General features: G+C 40.1%; 2 protein-coding genes across 3 annotated transcripts in view; both read right to left on the reverse strand.

Annotated features, from left to right (window-relative positions):
• AKTIP (AKT interacting protein) overlaps positions 1-18677 on the reverse strand; it is a 1131926-nt gene that overhangs the window by 828975 nt on the left and 284274 nt on the right. The gene's annotated exons all lie outside the window — the stretch shown is intronic.
• The window catches only part of TOX3 (TOX high mobility group box family member 3), a 97973-nt gene that overhangs the window by 52668 nt on the left and 26628 nt on the right, over positions 1-18677 (reverse strand). The gene's annotated exons all lie outside the window — the stretch shown is intronic.

The following is an 18677-nucleotide window of genomic DNA, read 5'->3' on the forward strand; positions in this document are numbered from 1 at the left end:
ATTCTCAATAATTACTATTCTCTGGTAAGAGGCATATGTTATTACAGCACACTGCACTCCCACAAGCTGTCCACTCAGTGTATTTTAATAAATCTCTGCCAAAGCTGTATAAATTTGATCCTGTTTAAATTTAATAAGGATCAGAATATATCAAAGCACAGATTCCCACGAGAGAAATAGATATTTTGCATAGTTATTGAGTGCCCTATTCATAAATACAATGTGTAAGACCTAGACCATCAACCCCGAATTAAAAAGAAAAAGAGATTAATGTGTACAAAGCCAGCTACTTCTTAAATAACTAGTGAAATTAGTGTTTAATAAAACATTTTCCCCATACAACTGTTAAAGGCAGCAGCACTGCCACAGTTTTACTGTTATGACTCTAATACATAACTACTGAATTTCTGCAGTACAGAAACTTAAGAGTACCTTCTCAAGTACCTTTTACAAATCTTCCATTGAAGATTTACCTACATAAATACACAGATTCCTGAACATGCAACCAAATGTTCCTCTTTGGGGCTGTGCTTCACCCTTTTCTATTCCCTGGGAGCACTGCCTAGGGCAGGAAGCAGATCAGCCACCCAAAGCCACAGCTGCTGCACAACCTGAACTACCTTTAGACAATGAAGAGCATCAACATGTATTTGACATCCATTTCCTTCCATTTTCTGGAAGGAGGTCTAGAGGAGGAAGAAATTCTCAATGCTCTATTAATTCTAGGTAAATTTCACTGATATTATGTAATAGCCTACAAAATTTTATGTTCTATTAAGTAGCTCATGTTTCAGAGCCTGCTGTGCCAAAATACCAGGACACATAACTGTGCTATTACATGCTGATGTAGCAGCTTATGAAGAATTTTGAAGATCACTGTCATAAACACAAATACAGCATGTATTCCAAATACAAATACATTTATATAACTTCAGATTCCAGTGTTTTCTTTGTTTTTGCTTTAAGGAAAAAAATGTTTGCATGTAAGGAGAAAAAAAAAACACCGAACACCTAAACCAGATTTCCACTAACACGTGCAGAGACCACACCTGATAAGCGCTAGTCACAGAAAGAATTCAACAGTCTTCCACTAGAAAATTGCCTTCCTCATCATCAGTTTCAATTAGCAATTGTGTATATAACTATACATAAAACCTACCACTTTCAAAATAGCTCCACTTTCTTTTATCACCTTTGATGTTTACATGCTCACAGGTATGGGAAAGAAATCAGATTGCATTTATCCTGAATTAAAATTCATATTTTCAGAGTAAGAGCATGAAAGTCAAAAGACAAATCATTTTACATAGAGTAAAGCTCTTTCCCAAGGGGAAAAAAAAATGTACTAAATCAATTTGCCATTGTTTTATAAGTCAGCTACTGAGAATGAAATTACAGACGGCTGAAATTAATGTGAGTTTTGCCACTGACTTCAACAAGCCAAAGATGTCATCCTCAGGGTTTTACCACACACAGAAGCCTGATGTCAGAATGGGTACAGCTTTATGAAGTACATTACAACATAATTCAACCCATCAAAGTGAAGACAAGCATACCATCACTCAATCATTGGTCCCATTCACATCTGTGCTCAGATTCATTCTTGTTTTCTTTTTCCCTCACCATCATCTAAGTGTTGGAGCTGGGAAACACCTCAGCCACTCTTGCCAGCAATATTCCTTTAGTCAACATTATGGTGAAAGTGCAGGTATAAAAATTCAGTTGAAATTTCAAACTATGCCAGCTGAAGAGTGTGGATGCCACAACACAGGAAATGTAGCTTGGCCAGAACACTGTCACCAAAATCACAGCACTAAGGCATGATTACTTCATACTGTGATCCTGTCTGATCTCAATTCAGCTATTGATCCTGGGTAAACACATGTCTAGGCCTTCCATGTACCTCCTGTAGCACAGGTCTTTGTTTCCAAGAATTTGTGAAAATTTTAGTCAATCCTGTTGGCTCCACTCATTTAAACATTCAGTGTTTAAGTACAAAGATGCTGAGTTAAGAGTATGGTGACTTGATTTTTTACTTTTACAGGTTTGGGTCTTTCAGCTTTAATGTTATTTCAACAAAGGGCCTTGTGTTTATTATGGAAATATTTTGTTGTATTTCCCTGTTCTCAGTTCATGAAATTTTCAATATAACAAGAAAAAACAGCTCAAGTTCTTATTTTAAAAACTATATTGTCATTTTTATTCAGCCTGTATTTTAATATAGCATCAATATTTAACTACTTCATTAAATGAAGTGTGACTTTTATAGTGAAAATGTCAGTCTTTGCAGTTCATTAAATTCATTTAAAGTATAGCTGCTTGATTTTTTTTTCTGAAGGAATAAAAGACATTAACTGAAGGCATAAACTTAGCATTAGCATGTACTTTTTTCTTCAAATTAACATTCAAGATTGGCAACAGTCTTTACAAATTTAAGAGATTGTTTGCATCCTTTTGCATTATCCTTGTTTTTATAATAGATGTCACTTTTATAGCACATACAACTGTTTATCCCAGTTGGATATGACCAGTAGGATGTCACAGAGGATATTAACATGTCACGTGCCATTATGAATCTGCACACTCCTTCAAGTAATATTAAAAATACATTACTTTCAACTGTGGCATCTGGGAAAATAAACTGCATATGATGCAAAATATAATAATTCTTGGAATCCAACAGGGTTTATGAGTTCTCTTTTTCTGTTTCATAAAACACTCTTTGATGAGTATCCTTTTTCTTTCAAGGAGGTTTTCTATTAACTAACACGAAAGAACACAGGGAAGGCACCATTTCCACAAAGGCAGCACCATGTTTTTGCCATATGTAAGAAGCCCTGGCCCATGTTCTCTAGGGTATGTGATTTCTGTGACTAATGTCTTTAAAACTGCAAAAGCTAATTACTCTTGATTCATAAATTGATGTGATTATAACTTATTTTCATAAGAATAAAAAAGTTTCTTTGAAATGTACTAAGATATAAAGGTGGTGATACTTTCTCTTCAACCTACTACTCCTTTCAATGCTTGGAGCAGGTCTTAATGACAGTGAAATCTTGAGTTTTGAAAGACTATAATGAGTTATTTTCCATTTCAGTGTTTAGGTTCTCTCCTTTCCTGCCCAACAAAGTGGCAATTTCATTAGGCCACTCTCTTGTAGCAATGACCTGAATCCCTACCATGAAGATTTCAGACTGCACTAACTAGTCAAGGCTTAATTTACTACAATACAGGTGGTGACTGGGGGAGGGGTTTGGGCATGTGGCATTTTAAAGGACTTCACTGCCATAACCATAACATCCAACCTCTGAAAACCAGACCCTTTTCTAGTGTCTTAAATGGAAAACCCAAAACAGCCTCCAATGAACATTCTGGGTACCATGACATAGCACAGAGATTTAGGTTGGAACCAGGACTTTGAAAAACACCAAATTATCCAATGTATGATTTTAAAGTTCAGCACATTCCCTACTCCTCTCACACATGGGCGCTTCTGTCAGTTCATGCAAACAGCACCTGGCACAACTACAGAGGAAGAAGAAATGTAGAATGCAGTAATTAACATCTACTAAAGTTAAAAGTTTCCTCCAAAAACCTTCTTCCAAGAACGCTGTGCACAATAAAGTTTTATTTTCTAGGAAAACTACTTTACATCTCCATATTTGTGCTGCTACTGTGATTTGTTTTTCTGTGTATCAAAAGCAACAGGGTTTCTAGGAAATTCTGATGTTTGAACTACCTTCCTTTAGATGAATTTCTCTAAAGAGTACTAAGAGAATAAAAACTGAATTATCACGTGGATGGAAGTCTGAAGGAAAGAAGAAACTCTAAAACTTTATTACAGAAGCAACAGCCAAGTCACATATATGAAAAGCTAATGGGTACCAGCGACACCTATTCCAGACTGGAGTTTCAAATAAAGTCTTTACACACTTTTTTCCTACACTGTAACAACTGCCAAACCAAACTGATGGGCTCCATTTTAGAAATCCCTTAGAGCAAGGTTACAAGGAGCTAAACAAAAATGGCTTGGTTTAGGATGTCATGAGTTAATATGCATCTACAAAGGCAGGGGGATCCAGGTGCATCCATCACATCACCAGGGTCTGACAGGTCACAGTGACCAGCTCACTCCCCCTGGAGAGCCAGCTCCTCCCCAGCAGAGCAGAGATGGTTGCCCTGGATGTGGAACAAGTGCTTCATTCTCCCACTGCAGGGCCCTGCCAAGCAAAGGCTGAAGCAATGCCACCTTTCCAGAGCTGTTCTTCTACAACAGTGCAAGGAGCATCAAACTGATCTTGGCTGCCTGTTCACCTTGTGCAGCCCCAGGGAGAAACATCAGGAGATCTCCAATCTGACCTCTGCTCAAAGCACAGCCACACCCAAGTGAGAAACTTCTTCCTTGGGGCTTTTCTTCAGTCTGGTCTTAAGAGTCATCAAGGATTTTGGGCAACCTCTTCCAGTACTCTGTTATCCTCAAAGTGATTTTTCTTCTCTTTTCACCCAGCCTGCAACTCTCATTTCAGCTTTTGCCTGTTACCACTCAACCTCCAACCATGAACCCTTGTGCAGAGCCTGCCCCATCTCCTCACAGGTACAGGGGATGCTGCCAAGTCCCCTGAAGTCTCTCCTTCTCCAGGCTAGTCAAGCCCTGGTCCCTGAGCCCCTGCTCACACACATACTGACCACTGTGCAGGCTCTCACTCCAGGTTTTTCTTTCTGTCCACCACTGGTCCTTGCTGAGATGTGCTTCCCTGCCAGCCAGACCCCAGCCCGTGTCTCTCAAACCACTACCCCAAAATCAGTGTTTGATGCTTTAGGCCAAGGATAAATGTTTTGTCATTGAGCTTCAGGGGTCTGGGATGCTACAAAAGCCCCATGTATTCCCTTTTCTAAGGGTCACTTAAGAAAAAAAACAATCTTTCTTTCAACCAGATAAAACACTTCATTACCCATTCTGATGCACAAGCAAAAACAAATAAAATCCCACTGTTAGTACTCAGCAGCCAAAGTAGGAAGAATAATTACTTGGGACAATTGAGGTTTTGAAGAAAACTTCTACATCAGCTACAGTCACCTGCTTTAAAGTTTACCTTTGAACTATTTCAACCTACTCTTCAGAATCTTTTTGAAAAAAATCTACACTGGTTTTTAATCACATTTTAATAGCACAGAATTAATATAATTGTCTTGGGACATATTAAGAAATAGCAGCACTGAAATTTGACAATAAGATTTTTGCAATTAAACTGCTTTATAACCAAGCAGCACATCTTCACACTGTATTTCAGAGCTCAGTAATTCCCACAAAATCATGCTGCAAATGCAAATAAGCAGCTACCTAAACATGAGGCTACCTCTGTTCAGAAGGAGCCATATAATTCTTAAAACCTCAGAATCAGCAGATATTTACTATTGTTAAATTATTCTGAACTTCTGAGATTAATTACACGTTTTTTGAATCTAAAACACAAAACCATTTCAGCCAAGTGACCACTTCCAAAAACATCAGTGTGTCACATACCCAGTGCTATGAATGGGAGCTTCCAAAGAGATCTGAGATCTACCAGGTCTTTGTGCCACACACTTGGGCTCTCTCTGTTGGAAACAATACCTAAACTGATTCCACTCCAGCTGAAGAATTCTCAAGATACTCTTTGTTGGTATACAACTTCTGCAGCTTTACCCTTATTTCATGTGATTTTTCAAAGAAAATTACTTGGATGAAGTTTCAATTTTATATACTCTAACCAGAGGACCATTTCAAGAAGCCATAAGATAATCTTTGTTTAAAATGAAAAAACAACACTGCCCACATTTTTCTATCATGTAACAGGCCTGGAAAAGGACATGCAGAGAAAGAAATCATTACATCAATTAGAAAGATATGATGTTTATAATAATGATGGCAATAGAGGAGAGTAGAAATTTCCCTAAAAGAGCAGATAAATAAATATGCTGGATTTTTTTTTTTTTTTTGTACATTGAACTAAAAATATAATCCAAATGAACACCACAGGATTCAGTGCAAAGCATATTTCCTGGGGATGCTGTGCTCTCAAAAACTGAGGCAGCCACCAGCTAGCAGAGCATGGAGGTGAGGAAGCAGATGAATACCTGATGTGCACTTGCAAAACACCCCCATCAAGACAAACTACATAATGATTTAATACCACACTTCTAGAGATTGTCAAGGCTCCAGATGTGGATTGTTCCACCAGCCCAGATGCTTAAAGGCATTTCCCTCTCTCCTCATCACCACCAAGGAAAAGCTCACCACTTCTGAAGGAAGAGCTGAATAGTCTCTCCACATTCATTAAGAGATACAAGATAACTACCCACCATCTATAAATCTCATTTCTAATTGTTTTCCATTATATAATTAGACTTCAGACATGAATTTTCTTTTCTAGCTGTTATGCAATAACAGTGTGTAAGCAACTATCACATCTGTGGTGGCCTTGTCCAGTCTCAGAGACTCCCTCTAAGACTCACAGAGTGCATAACACAAATTTAACATCACATATTCAGGAATCTAAAGCTGAAACCTAAAAGAACAACATTAAACAAGACTAAAAGTACAGCCAACCCCACGGCCTGTGTTTCACCCAACCAGATGACATTTAGCACCAACCCTGAGCCTTCAAAGTGATTACTGCTCCCTCCCTATGCAAAGGCTGCCTCAGCAGCTCAGCCCTCTGGAGAGAAAGGCTTTCCTTCCTTCTCTATCTAGGCTCATGGCCAGGCTTTATACAGCCATGCTTGGAACAACACTCTTTTCTTTCTCACCCTGCATTTTCCATTATTACTGTTAGGCCATAGATATTGTCTCTTCTATTTTCTTCTTGTAAAAAAAAATAATTCTCCAGTATAAGGCACTTATTAAAAAAAAAAACAAAAAAAAACAAAAAAAAAAAAAAAAAAAAAAAAACCAAAAAAAAAAACCAAAAAAACCTAAACTTTTTTGCCAGACCTGCAATTTTGTGTGCCAGTTCTTTCATGCTTCAGACATGAACATTATCTACACCTTCTGAGCTGAATGCAGCATCTTCCTTCATTTTTGTTAGGTAGCTGAGCCAGAGAAAACATAATAATCATTCATTTATTTAGCAAAAGTACAGACAAAACCAGTGAGAGCAATGTGTTGCTTCTGGTAAGGATGAGAGGCCCAGCAGAAGAGATGCTTCCCAGCAGGCAGAGTCAACACTGACCAGCACTGCAGCCTGTCCTCACACAAGGCAGCAGCAGCAGCAGCACTCATTCCTTTGTCAGGCCAGCAGGTACCAAGAACTGCCTTTATCCTTTTAGGAAATGGGTGCTTCAGTGCCCAAAAACCTACTATTTCAAAATACACCTCTGAGCTGAATTTTTCCCAGCAAGTTTATGAAGTTCAATTCAAATGTAGATACAACTCTTGTTTAAAAATATAATATTCCTATGTGCAAGAGCAGGACTGCACCCTTTCCTTTTGAATCCACAGAAGATTTTCTTACAAAGTAAGGATGAGAAAGAAAAAGCTGATTGTGTTTTAAATCAGTTCTTCCATGAAGTTCAGTTTGTCTCACTGATTGATTATTTTTTTTAAGATAAACATAAATCAGCTTCACAGGGAAAACTTCAGTAGCTGGGATCAATAAGCAACTGGCCTTGCTCTAGCATACATACTGAGATTCATCATCTAAAATCTCCTTATTTCTTACTTCTGCATTCACAGACCCCTGGATACTTGAGTTTTGGGGAAAAAAGCTGCAGATACAAGCTCCTTTGCTTGGGTGCCATAAACAAACTGAACCAAGAAGCAAAGATGAACTTGCCTCTTTCTTTTGATCAAAGAGGAAGCAAAGATCAGTTCTTTGAAATCTAGGGAAAAGTTTTTAATGGGAATAAGAGGCATTTTCACCCCCTTCTATTCTTGCCAGCAAAAGAAAGAAGTTTAAGATCTCAGAGAGACTGAAAACACTTGATCCTCCAATTGTAAATATTTAGCAGTGTTCCCAAAGCACTATTCCCTCTTTGTCCCCAAGGTGTTTCACATCCCTTTTTCTAGCCTTTTAAAACAACAAATGGCCATTTCCTTTGGCAACAGATAATGCAAAGACTCCTAACACAGAAGTGTGGAAGATAAAGCTAAACTCTAAGAATGAGCAAAATAAGAAGAATTGGGAAAAAATCATTAAAAATAAGAAGATCAAAGATTTCTCACTGTTAAAATTCTGTGTCAGATTGGGGGTGCATTGGTTGTATTCATTGCAGCTGCAAAATATCAATCTGATTTCATGAGCCTAAAGGTACAGAATAACTTTCCTCCATGGATAATGTCCCTTCTACTTTCACATTTATTTTAAAAGAAAAAAAGTTACATCTGGGGGAGCAGAAAGCAAAATGTCTCCTTTGTACCAGGTCTCACCCACACAGAGAATAAATGAAACTCCAAAGATCTACAAATGCTTTATTTAGTCTAAAAGGATAAGGATAGATACTTTTACTATTATGATTTCTAGAGTTTATCCTTTCATATGCATTTAAAATACTCCATTGACGTCATGGCATTTTAATGGAGTCCTTTTTGAGTCACAGAAACACTCAGAATGAGGCATAACAACAGTGTTCACCTGCAGTTAGTCATAATAAATCAAGCTTTTTATCACTGTCTCTCACTTATGCCTCATGATGGAATAACCGTAAAAGCTTCTATTTAGAAATAATTCTGCACAAACACACAGATGACATGGAATATGAGGCAGAGTGCACTGTAATGGAACTCAGTTAGTTAGCAATCCAAATGTTACAAGCCATCATAAGGAGCTCCATGATCCCCAAAGATGTTTGTATCCTAATGTAGGAATTCTGTGCAGGAGCAAAGTGCCCCGCCCCACGATTCCCAAGCAGTGGAATTGTGTTAGAACTGGTGCAAACCAATACACATTGTCTGAGCTTTAAAAATGTGTGACTGTCCAAGAGTCACGTTTTCAATTTCACATTTATTAGTTGCATGTATTACAAGCAATAGCTGCCAATTTTCAATTTTCTTTACAAAACCCAACAAAAACCTCAAAAAAAAACCCCACAAACAAACAAACAAACAAACAAACAAACAAAAAAAAAACCCTCATAACACCAAAAACCCCAAGCCCTTTAATATGTTATCAAGTGAAGAATCAGGATTCTCTTCTGGTATGTAAACTCTCCACCAGACTATTAACAGAAGGGCAAATTCTGAGACCTCCCTTGAAAAATTACTATTTACTAGAGACAAGAATACAGGAGATAGGCAGCATACTCCTATGATATGTTATCACCAGCAATATATTTGTGCTGATAGAAGTCAAAGCCAATCTTCACCATCCCTACTCCAACACTTTCTAGCAGAGAAGACAGAAAAAGGCTGCTATCCTATCACAAGTTGTTTGCCAACTAAATTTAGAAAAACAGTTTTCTACTTAAACTGGGCAAGCTATAGCTTCAGATTGAGGCAAAATAAACACAGAAGCTCCCACTACCATTCTGTAGCTGTTTGTTGTGAAGAATTACAGGTAGAAGAGCAAGATTGATCTCTAAGCTGCACACTGGGCACATGACACACCTGGGTGTGCACAACACTGAAGTGCTGGTTTTGTCTGCTTGAGTAGGTATTTCATGAACATATTTTCTTTTCATATGATCTCTGATTAATCACTCTGAATCATATTCAGGCCTGTCTTTCACCTAATTCAGCCTGAGCTGCACGGACACTGAGGCTCTGTCCCAGCTGTGGTGGCTCCAGGGGTGCCAGCTGTGTGGTCGGTGCCATCAGCCAGCCCAAGGCAGAGCAGGGGAGATGAGAAAGCCACCCAAGGAATGTGCTGAGGCAGAGCACTCTCCAAGAGCCCTCTCACAGCAAAGGCACCCACAAAGCTGATCCCAGGAAGGGAAAATCTCAGAACAAACCATGTTTCCATCAGCAGGCCAGGGAGAGCAGGGGGCACTGAACCACTGCACTGCAGCCACCGACACCCAGAGGGCTGGAGGCAGACCCAGGTGAGACAACCCTGAGAACTGAGACTGCCCACACTGAGGCCTTGTCACATCCTTGAAACAGCAATTACAGGAGCCATACAATCCCCAATGCACCTTCCAAGCATCATCCAAGACCCTAGCACAGAGCTATTACATTAAAAGAGGCTTAGATGAAAGTATGAGAATGAAACAAAGGCACTTCTGCTCTGTCATAAACAGCAGGTAGATCTCTATCATGGAAGCAGTGATGCAAGCCACTGTTTGGGAAGCCTGGCTGCCCTGTGTGACATAACATCTGATTTACCACTCCACATGCTCTCCTTGGGTCTCAGCTGCACCACCACGGGAGCATAAAGATAGCCCTAAGTAGGATTTAAAAACGTCAGGAGGAAAGGACAGCAGAAGCATCTGTTAGATCCCTTTATTTAACAATATCCTGAAATTGCAAATTATTTGGAAGGACAAAATAAATGGATACAAATGACTTTATCTTATCCTTTGCAATACAGCAATTGGACACTCTCATAAAACCACAAAGAGAAGGTCACATAGGCATAAACATATTATTTACTCTCATGATTGCTTTGTAGTGCAAATCTATACTAAGCTCTTGTGTTTGCACCTCACAGTGTATTTACATCTATAGTCCAGTGTAGTTTTGAGATCATCTTGTTTTTACCTAAAGTTCTGCTGTGAAAAAGAGCAGAGAATGCATCGTAAAATTCTGGGGGTTTTACCACATGTACAGAATAGGCTTCTTTAAAATGTAAAGTATACTACATATTTCAAACTGTGTCAAGCAAAGCAACAGGAGAAAAAAGAACCATGTTGGGTTGTGGTAGGAAACCACAACTACCAAGTTTTTGCTACAAAAGATCAATAGCACAGCAGCCCCATATTTACATGGCCACCACCTATTATCGTCACCATCATTTCAGCTTTTCAGGAAACCACAAAAGTAACAGCATTAACCTATTAAAGCAAACAAAATGATTGTTTTTCCTTGCCTAATAAAATTCTTCTTTATTTAAAGAATGTAAATAGAGGACTGTTAATCCCCTGTCAGGTAAACAGTTTACTGATAAAAGTACAGTTTAACAAAAGCATTTTATTAAGAACAAGTACTGAAACACAGAATCTCAAACCATTCACAAATTCAACTATTTGTGCAAGCCTTACAACCATAAAGAGAGTAGCATAAAAAGAAGGGCAGATAAATATGATCTGCTCTGAAATAAGCTACTCCAACATTCAGCAATTGATTTTTGCATGGTTTTAACACCATTTTCTTATCAAAATTAGACAGTTAATCAATACTGAGGTGTTTAAATATGTCCTGAACCTACAAACCTTTATATAATTCAGTGACTTTGAATACAGACATTGTCCCATTGGGATAGAAAGGATGATTCATAAAGCTCATGTTGTTTCCTTGCAAAAAAAAGCACAAAAACCCCCACAACAACAACAAAAAACAATCAAAGCCCCACCTCAAAACAAAAAAAAAACCCACCTACTTTATTGACTTGGATGTCTAAAATTATTTAGATTTTAGTTCCCATCTAATTTCTCTCATATAAACTGCTTAGAGAATTACAATACTAACTATAACCACTTGGAATGCCAAACACATCAGAGCTTCTCTTGACAAAATTTCTTAAGGAAAGCAAAAGGAGACATGGCCACACCTCGCCTCAAGTGATCTCAGCCATCTGCACACAGACTTCATTTTCCACAAATCCTGCCATGCTGGTAATTTTATGTATTTCCAACCTTTGGTTAGGTTGCCCAGTTGATCAGAACTCTTCAGAATATTCACTGTAGAGAATGAAAGTCCAATGCAAATGTATCTGTCTGAGAAATGTGCTGATTTAACATAATGATTTAACATAGCCATCACTCACATACATGGTAAAGCAGATCAGAGAAGGAAGGAGATCCCTGTGCTGCTGCCTCTGCAGCTCTCACCCCAGCCAGTAGCTGAGACCTCTGATCCCTTATTTCAGAGGTTACCAGTCCAAGCCCTGCCATTTCACCCCAAAACACCCTTTGTTTTTAACCTGTGTCACAACCCACTCTTGTCCATGTTGGTCTCAGCTCTCACAAGTCTCAGGCCAGGAACAATAACATGTGGCTCAGTGACCCAGACAGTAAGAAGGGCTGTTACTTTAAAGCAGTGAAAATAAAACATTGAATGGATAAAAATTTCTCCCACGAAATACCAAGGTCAGGCCTGATCTAATGCACATGTGAGTAAGTGAAAGATGCCACTGTTGAATGGCTCTTCTATGGACATAAAAAACACTCTTATACAAGGGATACTTTCAACTTACATTTTTTGAGAATGGATTGCTTTTCTTTTCCCTCTTGATACAGAGCTTTTCAACCAAATGTGGCTGCTGGGCAAACTGGTTGTGCAAGAATAAACAGCAAACACTGATGCCAAGAGCTGGAGCATGAACTATACAAACAAACTGAAAACTAGATGAACTGTTTGCTTAAAACAGTTTTCAATTATAAACTAACATTGTGTAGTTTCAGGAGCACACCTTTTCTAACACAACTCAGTCTGCAGCACTGATCAATCATTCTTGCAGCACTCTGCTCATAAGACTCAGTTATTTTTAATGTGATGAAAATAGTATTTTCAGCTAATCTGCCCATTACCATGAAGTGAATGAAGAAGTTCATTAAAACATCTGTTTGGATATTCAAGGTTACCCATGGCAGAAGCAGCTGTGTAATGACAGTCTCCCCTTTTAACTTCAATATTTCAGCTGCCCTGTAATGCCTGTGACTTTAAATACATTGTTTCAGGTATAAAGAGAGAGAATACATTCAAAACAGGATTTGGACTGTTCTGACACACGCTAACATCAGTGGAAAAGATGTGAAATAGAAATCTTGTTACAAAAATAAAAAATGAATAACGTGGCAGCAAGCATGATCTCATCTAAGTCTTCATCTGAACAGAGCACAGAGGCAAAGACCAGAAGGCTCTTGTGTGACATTGTTATCTAAAGTCCTGATTAGATTTTCACCTCAGAGTTCTCAATTTTGGTAGCAATCATCACAAAGATACTGTGGTGACTGGCACTCTATAAATACATCACAGAGACAGGTAACAGTACAGAACACAGCTATCAGATAAGAGTGTGAAGCATTTGAAAATTCAACCCTGCCATTAGGTCTGTATAACAGTACTCAATTTTACAGCAGTAGAAAAGTGATTACAGATAAAGAGGTAGGATTAGTGCTGTACAAATTCTTCTCCTCTTAAATTTGATCAGCATCGTTCAGTAGCATTACTTAGGTATTTAAGGAGTATCAGAATTCAACAAATATACAGGCATGTATTAACTGTAAATTTAATAAAAGCTGCAGCACAAACCACAGGTCACAGTTTGACTGGCCTCGCTTTGTCAGACACTGCACAAAACTGCAGCAAATGAATCACACAACTGAGAGCCTCTCTTGAGTATCTGCCAAAGAACAGAGGCTGTTATTTCCTGTGTTCTATTTTAGAGTTTATTATAAATTAATATTTTATTATAAATTAATGTTCGTTATAAATTTGAATTTCTATCATAAGGTTAGGCTGGACTGGGTGCCTGTCTGTGAAGAACAGCGTGGTGTACTATGGTGGTACCATGGGAAGGAGGCTCTTGGCATCCCAGTGGATTTGGTCAATGTTTCCCCCCTCCAGAGCCAGAGGTGTGAAGTGGAGCTCCATGTCCATGGCACACACACCCAGAGTTATGGTTGCTACAAAATATCACTGTTTTAAAAACTCCACCCACTAATGATTTCCATACATAAAGTACTAAAAGTATCTCCTAAGCATTGCATCCAAACTCTTCATGGATGACTGTATTCTTGCAAGCATCTTACTGATATGGTTGCAACCCACTGCAATGAAAATAACTAAAAAAATATTTCTAAAAACTGACTTCTACAAAGTATATTTTTTTATACAGTCAACTGTCAAGCAACAAGTGGTACATTCAGCAGAGAAGCTGCATTATGTGAGCAACAGCAGAAGTGTACACTGCACAAGCCAATCAGTATCCCCACTAGAGGTGTTCATTCTGAGCACCTCAGGTTCTTGCCCAGCTGTGGCATACAGGGGTTTCCTGTTCCACAGCCAGCTCTTAGCTGTGGCAGAAAACCTCAGGGGTGACTCTGCCTGCAAAACAGCATAATGCAAGGCAGGGTGATGATACAAATTGTAATTTTCATTCTGGTGGACATATTCATATGATCATTTTACTTCCTCTTCCAGGGACTAGGAATTATATATCCAACAATTTTCGTGCTGGACTGGAGAGACAACTATTTTGGGAATTTTTTTGCTCCCTAGCAGTAGTTGCCTACATAGCCCTAAGGTTTTGAGATATCCAAGGCAGGAGCTGGCTGTTCTGGGAAAGAAGCAGTTGAGCACACTTGCCACATGTGCCAGATGATCAGTGGAAAATACTGGTGATAAAATATCATTTACTGAGCTGAGAAAGTTCCCAATCCCCTACCTAAGCTGTCTCCAACAAGACCTGTATTTGTGTCTGTGCTACACATCTCTACTTTTTGGGAGCTGCCTGGTGCTTTGTGGCCCTCTCCCATCAGCTGGGGCCACCTCGGTCATGGTCAGGCTGTGGACACAGTCAGGAGCTCAGCACAGAGCAGCAGAGACTGCCCCTCCTGCACCAGAGCAGAGCCCAGATGTAAACAAGCACATTTGCAGGGCAGCTGATGAGTGTGCATGGAGCTTTCTATCTTAGCAACATACATGCACCCATTGTCTCCCACCATCTGCTGCAGGAAAGGAAAACCTATGCATACAGAGCCACACTAAATTTGCAAGAAGAGTAGTTTTAAATTTATTTGCATAACTGTAATCCACTTTTTCCTAACAACACACTCTAATAGCAATGACTTAGAGCCCCAGTTTAGCTGCTACTAAACTACTGCTGTCTTTGCTCTACCTCTGGAAGAACAAGATAAACTTCCTGAGCTTCCTTTGTAAAATGAAAACTATTGTAGCCAAAAACATCAAGCTCTGACAATCTCATATGTACGGTAGTGCCTAAATTAAGGTATGTGTGTTTGAAATTTGTATCCTTCAAGGACAATCTGTGTAGTAGAGATAAACATTATAAAATGCAGGCAGCTAAATAATGAAGTAAGGATTCTGGAATTTAATATGATAACTCAAGCACTGAGCTGTATGTATTTAGGTTTTGGAGTTTTCACTCTTTCCAAATGGCATTATAAGAATTACAGCTGCTTTAAAAAAAAAACCAAAAAAACCCCAAAAACACACGTATATGCCAGGATGAACACTAGTTCCCTAAATATTTTTAGTACAAGACATATAATTTACTCAATAAGTGAAAAAGTTTGTTTAGAAAAAGCTACTCAACTGTACTGAATGTCCAAAATCATTCTCCATCTGCAGAACCATAAAAGGGCTCAAAACAGAAGCAGAATGTTTTACAACAGCTGGTCTCTTTCAACTTTCTGTAATTTTTATAGCTCCTTTTTGGTGATTTTTTTTTTTTTTTTTTTTTAGTATACTGCAGCAGGATTCTTCTAGAAGAAGGCAAACCATGGTTTCACTTGTGCAATTCCATGAAGCAGAAGTGGATCCCTGCTATCCCGAACCAGGCACACACATGCAGGGTCAAGTAATGCACTCTCACATCAGGGCTGAAAACTTATCAAATATGGCCCTGATCCAGCAAAGCACTTAAGCACATGCTTTACTTTAAACATGTAAGTAATCCTATTAGAGCAAATGAGATTCAGCATAAACCACTGGACTGAATCTCAGAATACCTTGGTTGTGGCCCTGATTATGTCAGTGACCGACCGGGTAACCTTGGACAACCACTGCATTTCTGTGTCCCTGTTTCCTCTTCTGCCCTCTCCATGTGCATGCCATGTTGCACCAGCTCACCAAAAGCAGCCCCATGCATCTCCCAGAAACTGCTGCACCGCCAGTGGTGGCAGGGATGTGCATGTACATCAGTCCATGTCAAACACCTGCCGTGCACTCAACACTAACTCTTCTCCAGAGCACCCCAAGATGACATCCCTCACCCTCAGCTCTTCTGATCCAGTATTAAGCACCAATTTCAAAAGCACAACGTTGCATTTAGAAAGCAGGTGAGATGGAATCCAGCCAAAGGCTACCTGCAGGTCAGGGCCAGCACAGCTCCTCAGCATGCCTAGCTCCAAACCCAGGGCTCAGGATGCAGTTCCCCTCCCACCTCTGACCCTTCCTCACAGGGCACCCTGAGATCCCAAGTCCTGCCTGGAGTCTGCCACACTCCTGCCAGGGCTGCATCCACTGAAGGGCAAAATCCCTGCTGTCCTGGGAAATTCTGGTTAAAGCATGCAGGTGGAAGGCAGCATTGTCTCACAGGGTGAAATGTATTTGCACTAAAAGGCTTTAAATTTGATATTTTTAGACACTGTGATGCAAGATACCATTTTCCACAGGCAGGCCATATGCCACCAACTTTGTGTCTTAATGATCTTGAGAATATTTTCACATAAATAATTCTGCTTTTGCACGTATATACAACCACCTAGTCTGTTTACTCTTGCCATCATGCTGCTTCCCAGCAGTTGTCATAGGCAATGTCACTGTCACAAGGAGAATACGGATTCAGCTCCTAACAATGAAGCAGGCATGGATGAGTGGGCAGGACACTCAAATGAGTTTCAGAAAGACTTGAGGTGAAATACTGTCCCTAGTGAAATCAATAACAGTTCTCACATTTACTTCAGCAGAGTAAATATTTCAGCCCTTTTTTTCAGTGCCTTATGGTCATCTCAGTACCTAACAGAACAATCATTTATTTTCCTTAGAAACACAGGGAAAAGGACAGAAGACAAGGAAAGAAAAGCAGGGAGGCAAGATATCAAAACAGATGTATTCTCTTTATGAGAATAATTAAAACCACCACAAATTTACAATGACTTCTATAACTACACATTATAAACAACGCAGAAAATGAGATTAGATTAACACAGTTAGGCCCATCCTTTCTAGGAATTCATTCACAGATTCTTCATCTGTCCTTGAAACACCTGTACACCACGTTGCTGTTTTGCCAGCTGAGCCAATGAAGAGCTCACAGCAACAGCAACACAATTCTGCATGTGTCAGCCTGCTCTGGATCAGGCCTTCTGCATACAAAGATATCTATTATAAGACACAAGCATCATGAGCTGAGCTCTGTTAATTAAAATATTTTCTGCTGCAGACTGGAAGCCTGGCCTACGAGGTACTTGCCAAAATCATGTTCAGGAGTACAGCTGAAATGTGTTTCTGAATAGGCCAAAAGTTAGTTACTTTTGACTTTTTCTAAATGCACACTCTGTTCTCTTGTACAACGATGGGAAATACAGTTAAATGTTATATGTAACTGTGCACTAGCAGCAAGTTAATGGACACGAGAAACCACCGGTGTTCAGAAGAAATTAAAAATTTTGGACGTACAAAAAAATTTGGAAAGAACCCAGAGAGTAACCTGCACCTGAGCCTGAATTAGCGCACGCCCTGGACGACACAGGAAAGTCACAGAACAAGTGAAATTTACAGTAAACACGCCGGCTGCCAGTAAGCGCTGCAAGTTTCCAAAATTAGCCGGCTTATCAGCCAGCAGCGGACATTTACGAGACATTTCCGAGCTCCCGGAGTCCTTAGCAGCACTCCAAGTTGGGGCTGACATTTCATGCCCAGCTCACGCCCCTGCGCGCTCCGCTCCGCGCTAACAAAGCCGCACAACGCCGGCCCCGCGCGGGCGCATGCGCGGGCCCTGCGCGCTCCGCGGCCGGCCGGACAGATGGACACGGCCCGGACAGCTGGACACGGGCCGGACCCCGCGCCCCGCCTGCCCAACTCCAGCAGCAGCGGCCCCGATGGACATCAGCCTGCAGAGAGACACACCGGAGTCCACCCACCACATCTAGCCAGGCGCGATGGCTGTAGGAGAAAGTTTTCTGCAGCTACTGAATCTATTTGAACGCACGTTACTTCTCTCTCTGAAAGTGAGCATTGTATTTCAGCAAAGTTTATCTCTTCGTTTTGAAAAAAAACAGGATTTAACTTCAGTTCAGGCTTCATGCACCCTTCTTTTCCCCAGCATCTCATACAGTGCCTCACAAAAGGCCCCAGAGGTTGGACAAACATAGCACCAGGAAAAACACAGCGTGAAAGGGATCTTTATGTGCATGTGTGAGGGCCCAGTGCTAATAGCTCAATGTGCTATTGACACATCACAGTGCAAACAGCTAAGTCTTTTTCAAAATAGCGTGAGTCACAGTGTCATTCTCAACTTTGGGTAATTTGTGGTAAATCATCCCCGTATTATTAAAACATATTTCTGTAAATGAAGGTGAAACACTGGGAAATTACTATTGCTTCTGATTGTAAGGTTTACTCCAAACACTGCACATGCCGCAGAGGTGTGAAAAGACAGAAGTGGTACTGCAACTTCTGTGACAGCCCTCGCCAAAGCGGAGCGTTAGTTACCCTCCCGTACCAGCAGCTGATGCACTTTTAGATAATCCTCCCGTTTGGATAATCCTCTAGTTATGAACTGGCCATAACAGAGCCGCGCTGAGCCGAGAGAACAGAGCAGAGGGAGGCTCCATCCTCTCCTCTCAGGGCCGTC

Source organism: Serinus canaria, chromosome 11 (assembly GCF_022539315.1).
Source record: "Serinus canaria isolate serCan28SL12 chromosome 11, serCan2020, whole genome shotgun sequence".
In the NCBI taxonomy this organism is placed as follows: domain Eukaryota; kingdom Metazoa; phylum Chordata; class Aves; order Passeriformes; family Fringillidae; genus Serinus; species Serinus canaria.